The sequence below is a fragment of the Arachis stenosperma genome, chromosome 1, assembly GCF_014773155.1.
Source record: "Arachis stenosperma cultivar V10309 chromosome 1, arast.V10309.gnm1.PFL2, whole genome shotgun sequence".
Classification (NCBI taxonomy): Eukaryota; Viridiplantae; Streptophyta; class Magnoliopsida; order Fabales; family Fabaceae; genus Arachis; species Arachis stenosperma.
The window spans coordinates 35,606,195-35,613,186 of record NC_080377.1 but is presented as its reverse complement, the minus strand read 5'-3'; the positions used below and the strand labels follow the sequence as shown (position 1 = coordinate 35,613,186).

General features: G+C 30.4%; 1 long non-coding RNA gene across 2 annotated transcripts; it reads right to left on the bottom strand.

Annotated features, from left to right (window-relative positions):
- Positions 1-2,212: 2,212 nt before the first annotated feature.
- LOC130947414 (uncharacterized) lies at positions 2,213-3,762 on the bottom strand. Of its 2 annotated transcripts, XR_009072688.1 has the most exons (3): positions 3,468-3,762; positions 3,066-3,145; positions 2,213-2,805 (listed from the first exon to the last, which is right to left on the bottom strand). It is a non-coding gene; the product is annotated as an uncharacterized LOC130947414 (long non-coding RNA). The 2 variants fall into 2 exon arrangements; XR_009072680.1 differs by having other exon boundaries at positions 2,213-3,145.
- Between the last annotated feature and the right edge of the window lie 3,230 nt (positions 3,763-6,992).

Below are 6,992 nucleotides of genomic sequence, written 5' to 3'. Positions count from 1 at the left end.
ATTTCAGGTAGCATTCGGATGGATTTGATGGAGATTTTGTAGAAAAAGAGAAGAAAGTGAATGATGATGTCAACCCTGATCTTCCTGCACTCTAACATAAATAACTCAAGCTACAGAAGCCCAATTGACGTGATTTTAGTGGCATTGGAAAGCTAATTTCTAGAACTTTCTAACGATGTATAATAGTTTACACTTCTTCTCCAGTAATTCGGCCTTTCCAAGTTAGGCGCCAAAGGAAGACTTCACTATGAATTATGCACTGCATGGGTGGCACCTAACTTGGCTTACACACTTCCAAGGTGGCACCTAACTTGGAGATTTTCAAGTTAGGTGCCCGGACAATCATCAACAAGCAATTCCATTCGGCCAGGCTCAGGTTAGGCGCCACGTCCACCAAGTTAGGCGCCAAGGCACACTCAACACGCCCAATCCTTGCTACCTCCTCCAAGTCCAACTTCAACATCCTCAAATTAAGCACCACTCCTATGAAAGGCAATGGTCTCCACTCATCCATCAAAGATGCACGAAGATATTACTCAATTTTAATTAAAAATTTAATTTATTTATAAATAGGAAAATATATTATTTAGTTTTAGAAAATATAATTTACATTAATTAGGATTAGATATAAAAGGTAAAATAATCAGCCCTTCGGGCTCTTCCCTGCTCTCCCACCTCATTCTGCAATTTACAGTTTTACAGAATCCTAGTTTTCTCTCTGAACCATGAGCAATTAAACCTCTACTGTTAAGGTTAGGAGTTCTGTTTATTCTATGGATTAATACTATTACTTTTCTATTTTAATTCATGTATTGATTTCAATTTCAAGAATTTTTTTCGTTCTTTATCTTATGAATCTGTTTGGAACGGAAATATGACCGTTGTTCTAATTGAGTTTTTGTAAAACTTGGAAAAACTCTTTGCTTGAACAACAGCTTGAAAATAATTTCTCCTAAATTTCTAATTACTTGGACTTAACGGGATAGTGACATATAATCCTCTTATATTTGGGTAATTAAGGTTTCTATGGCATATAAACTAGATTTGAACTTAACCCTCTAATTGAAATCAAGTGACCAAGGAATTGGCGGTTGATGAAAATTAGAGGAGACTAAAAATGTCTAAGGAATTAGGGTTTAGTCACATATAGTTTGCCATGAATTGAATCTTGCATAATTAAAATAGTTGGTAAGAAAAGTTAATCTGAAAAATAAATATCTCTGAAGCCTTAACTGTTTTATCCATATATTTCACAACCTGTTTATTGCTTGCTTATTTAATTCTCTGAATTTACTGTAAATGTTGTTGAACTCTCAAAACACCATTTTCTGTTTGTCTAACTAAGTAAATCATGCAATCATTGTTGCTTAGTCCATCAATCCTCGTGGGATCGACCCTCATTCACTTGAGGTACTACTTAGTACGACTCGGTGCACTTGCCGGTTAGTTTGTGGGTTATAAATTTCGCACCAAGGAGCAGTTGGAGATGCTACAGGAAAAGAGAAGGGAATTGGAAAAATGAGTTGGGTCTTTCTAAAGCCGAGAAGATGGATGAATTTTAAAGGTTGCAACACATTTGGATCAATTTTAGATTTATGCATTAAATATATTTGAGTAATGTTAGATGACAAGCAATAATTTGCATTTATATTACAGACGTTTGCACATAAGAAGCATATAGTTTGCACTTATATTTACCAGAGTTTTGCACACGAACCAATATAGTTTGCACCAAGGTTCGAAAAACCGAACTGGTCATCAAACCATTCTAGCTACTGGTTCATTGGTTTACTAGTCTAATCGGTTCAACCGATGGTTCAATCAAAAAAACCGTTTTAGAATAAAATAATAAATAAATTATAAATAAACATCATAAAATATAATTATAATCTAATATAAATCTTAAATATCTTCCAAATTTAAAACATTACATGAAATATCGTCAACCATATCCATATGATCTTATCAGAATTCAATCTCAAAAGTTAAATAGTGAAAAAATATCTAAATATCATGAAGATTTATCAATCATCAAAATCCGCAAAAACTTGTTGCAAATTTGCTTCGGTGGGACCATCTTCACCTTTATTTCCACCCTCTTAAGCAGATAAATCAAGAAAAGGCGTTTGACAATTCCCATTGAAATTCGCTACTAATAATTATTCATAAGAAAGTTAAAAGACAATTAGTTTAAAGATTAGAACACAAAAAGCATGAAAACTTAGAAGCATTATTTAAGTGAAAGAACTTCCTTTACATAGAAGGCCGGGTATTGTATTTGTGCCCAAAAAGCAATGGCAAACAAATGAGAAATTCTGATCTATTACATCATCAATCACACTCACTCTTAATGCTTAACAAATCTCTGCATCTGATTTCCCACATGCTTAACAAACAAACCAAATTCTTAGCAATATAATAAAAAATACAAACATAGAAAGAAAAAGATGAAACAAAACTTTAAACCTAACATAATGCAAGAGAAGCACCATTCCACTCTGCAATGCACTCTAGAAGAGGATCAATGATCTTCCCTTGGCACATTGTTGTGAACAATTTGTCACATTCTTCACCAAGTGACCTAACCTTCTCATCAGTTAGCATCTCAGTCCCCAACTCCTCCCTCACAAACTTGTACAGTTGATAGGACCTGCATTCCTTGATCTTGTTTGGTAACGCACTTTGTCCATTCTCATATGCAATTCTTGCACCCTCTACTTCTTTAGGCAAAAGGGTCTGCAATTCTTCCTCCAAGGTTGTTCCACCAAAACTTGACTTAGCTTATGCATCAAAGGGTATGTAGCACTGCAAGGATCATCAATGTATGCAAAACAGTACTCCCAATTCAGCCAGATTCAGAAATCACAAAATCACAGTGCCATAACAAAACAGCAGCATAACAAGTAACAACAACAATAGCATAACAAAAGATGACAAAAATCACAAATCATAAACCCATGTGACAAATTCTACAATTCCCCTCCCAAAATCATGAATAACAGCATCAACTTCAAGATCAGAGACGCATGAGAAGCTACAATAATCAAATGTTGAACCACCATCACCATGTGTTGAATAGAAATGAGAATGGCTTGAACCACCGTCTTCTGCATCAGAGAATACACGCTACCATCATCATCATCATCTATTTTTTGCAACAGCAAACAAATTTCAACAAAACTTTTAGAAATTGAAAAAACAGCAGCATCACAAAATCAATGAGCAGAAGCACAAAATTTCAATAATTATTTGATTTCCATGTTTAGCAGTTGCAACCAAATTTCAACAAAAATTTCAGAAATTAAAAACACAGCAACAGCACAAAATCAATGAGTAGCAGGCTAGCAGCACAAAATTTGAATATTGATTTCCTTTCCATTAATCGATTCACAAGAGAACATTCAGACTAAAAAGATTGATAAAAAGAAGAAGTGAAGAATCAAAGAAGTGAAAGCAGTGCCACTAACCTTCGACGGAGAGACGGACGGCGAGCGGCGACACGACGACGACTTGCTCCAACCGTCGAACAGAGAAGCCAGCGACGATGGGGATGACGTGTCGAGCTACAGCCAACAAGAGAGGGCTTGGGTTCGGAAAGGGGGAAGGAAGAAGCCACGGAGGCGCCGAGAACGCGGATGGCGGCGGCTATGCGGCAGAACTGTTGAGGAGGAAGCTAAGGTTTTGGGCTTCAGATGGGGTGAATGAGTGTGTCTTGAGTCTGAGTGTGAGATTCGTAAGTGAAGGGGGGCTGTTGGAGAAAGGGGTGGGTGAGGGTGACTGATCGAGTGGGTTTTTTTTTTTTTCCTTAAAAAGTCAAAAGCGCGTCGTTTATACAGAACCGGCCGATTTTTGGTCCAATCCAACCGGTCGAAAATCGGCCGGTTCAGCAATTTCTCAGCGGTTCGAGAATTGGCGATTTTAGACTGAGAATCGGACCGTTTTTTTGTCGGTTTCCAGTTGAACCGGTTCGACCGACCGATTTAGTCCGATTTTTAGAATATTGGTTTGCACCCACATTTCTCATAGTTTGCATGCATAAATTAGTAAAATTTATTTGTTAAAGACAATTTAATATTTATGCTAGTTAAATAATGACTAAAAATACTAAAAATTATTTGCACTCAAGAATTTTTCAATATATTTTATTAGTTTTAGATTAATAGACTAACATTTTATCAATGGGATCCATAAAAATTTTTTTATTTTTTTTAGTAGTAGAATAAAAATAAGATAAAAAATATTTTTTTAGGATTATATGTTTTTTTTTTTGTTAATTGTAACTAGAATTTATAATTTTTCACAATTTTGAGGACAAGATTATTGTTAAGAAAAATGTAATGTAATGAATAAAAATGAGCTAAATAGGTCAATTAAGGTAGTTTTACTAGTAATTGATCTATTATAAATAGATATAGTAAAAAAATAATTGAAATGAATAATTATAGCAATTGATGTCTTTTTTCGTTGACCCTTCTTGAAATTCTCTCTACTCTCTCTTCTCTCTATTAGCCCTTAATTAATTGAAAATTTTATTATTCTTTTTTATCTCTTAAAATTTTCCTCTTTTTTTTCAATTATTTTAAAACAAGAATAATTAAAATATAAAATTATAGTTGTTAAAATTAAATTAGTGATCAAATCGATCAAACTAATAATGTACTAATTTATTAGTTCAACAGATAAATTATTGGTTAAACAATTTAAATTATAATTAATAAATATAAATTTTAAAAATATAATTTTATTTGTATATATTATATATTAACAAAAAAGACAAATGTAATGAAATATAATTTGATCTAGTAACAGCCAAAGTGCTACACATACAAGAGAATTAAAGGAGGAATTTTCTTTTGTTAATTATTGATTTAAAATTTGACTAATTCGTAACGGTTTTATTTGATTCTGATTAATTTACTTCCTTAAACGATCAGAATACTAGACCGAATCAATTTATGATTCAATCTACCGATTTTTAATTAAATTGATTAGTTCGATCTAATTTTAACAATTATGTATAAAATTATGTTAGGCTTTTAATTTTAAAAAACATAAACCAAGATTAAAATACACTGTGAACATTTAACAATCAAAAGTATAATTACATTAAATTTTTAGCTTTCCAATGTCAATTTATTCTTTTAATAAAGCTATAGCCTTATGAAGTTTTAATAAATTAACAAGTTAGATTCTATTAAAAAATATTTTTTTTGTTAGAACTAACTCTAAATTTGTATAAATATATTTTTAAATTTTTACTTTCTTAAGATTTAATTATTTTATTGATCTTTATGATTTTATTAAATTTTCAATTAAATTTTTATATATTTTTTAAATTGAGTTTCTACATATTTTAATTTTTTAATTAGATCCTTTTCATATAAGAAACACTAAAGTTAATAGAATATTTTTTCTGAAATACATATGGTCAAAGATCTAGTTAGGTTTCTAATTATGAATATCTTCAATTTACGAAAAAATATTTAGTTAACCCTAATATGTTTTATACTAGAAGGAACCTAATTATAAAATTAAAAACAATATAGAGATCTAATTAAAAAGAAAAAAAAAAGTATAGAGACTTAATTAAAAATTTAGTAAAATTATAGAGACTAATATAATAATAAATTTTTCTTAATTATGAATTTTTATTAGTAAAAAAAATATTTAGATATATATATAATTAGCAATGTTCAAAATTGAATAAAGTCGAACAAACCAACGAATCAATTAAACAAAATATTGAAACTGAATGTTGAAAAAAACTGAAAAATAAAAAATTTTGTTGTTTTTCATTGTTTAGTTTGGTTCTAAAATAAAAAACTTGAACCACAAACACGTGGATAGAGATCTCTCTCTTCCTTTGTCTCCACTCTCCTCACAGTCAAAATCTCTCTCTCCCTTTACTTTTCACTCTTTGCTGGGGACAGTATCATAGCAACACAACAACAGTTGTGACCAGTCCGAGCCTTCGCAAGCTGTCACCTACTTGCCTTTCTTCGTTTCGCTCCTACATATGCAGCGTTTAAGAACGGAGTTTAGTTGAGACAATGGAGGACGATAGTCTTCCCAAATTTTTTATAAAAATATTAGTAATACTTTTTTAAAAAAATAAAAAAATCATCAGGCAACTCTTTCGTTCTATAGGGATCGGGGGCATAGCACAATTCTTCTTAGAGGAGGGTTGGTTTGCTCGGGTGACTAATCTTGCCATAATATACTCCTACCTACACGCACTGGCAACCGAAATCAAGCAGTAGAATAAAAATAAGATAAAAAATATTGTCTTTAGGATTATATGAATTTTTTGTTAATTGTAATTAGAATTTATAGTTTTTCACAATTTTGAGGACAAGATTATTGCTAAGAAAAATGTAATGTAATGAATAAAAATGAGCTAAATAGGTCAATTAAGATAGTTTTACTAGTAATTGATTTACTATAAATAGATATAGTAAAAAAAATAATTGGAATGAATAATTATAGCAATTGATGTCTTTTTTCGTTGACCCTTCTTAAAATTCTCTCTACTCTCTCTTCTCTCAATTAACCCTTAATTAATTGAAAAATTTATTATTCTTCTTTATCTCTTAAAATTTTCCTCTTTTTTTCAATTATTTTAAAACAAGAATAATCTACTTAATATACTAAAATTAGCTTTTCTTCCAATTAATGAAAGTGAGGTGTCACTTTTTTGTGAACCCATTTTCCCTCCAAAATAAATGCATTTAATGAATAATGCATAATTATACTAATTTAGAAAAATATCTTAATTTTAATTATATAAAATCAATATTTAATGCATTATTAAACTACTTATCAATTATTAATTAGAAATATTTTTAATTATTTTAATAAATAATGCATAATTATACTAATTTAGAAAATATCTTTATTATAATTATATAAAACCAATATTTAATGCATCATTAAACTAATTATCAATCGAAAATATTTTTAAATATTTTAATTATATTCATTTTAATTATATT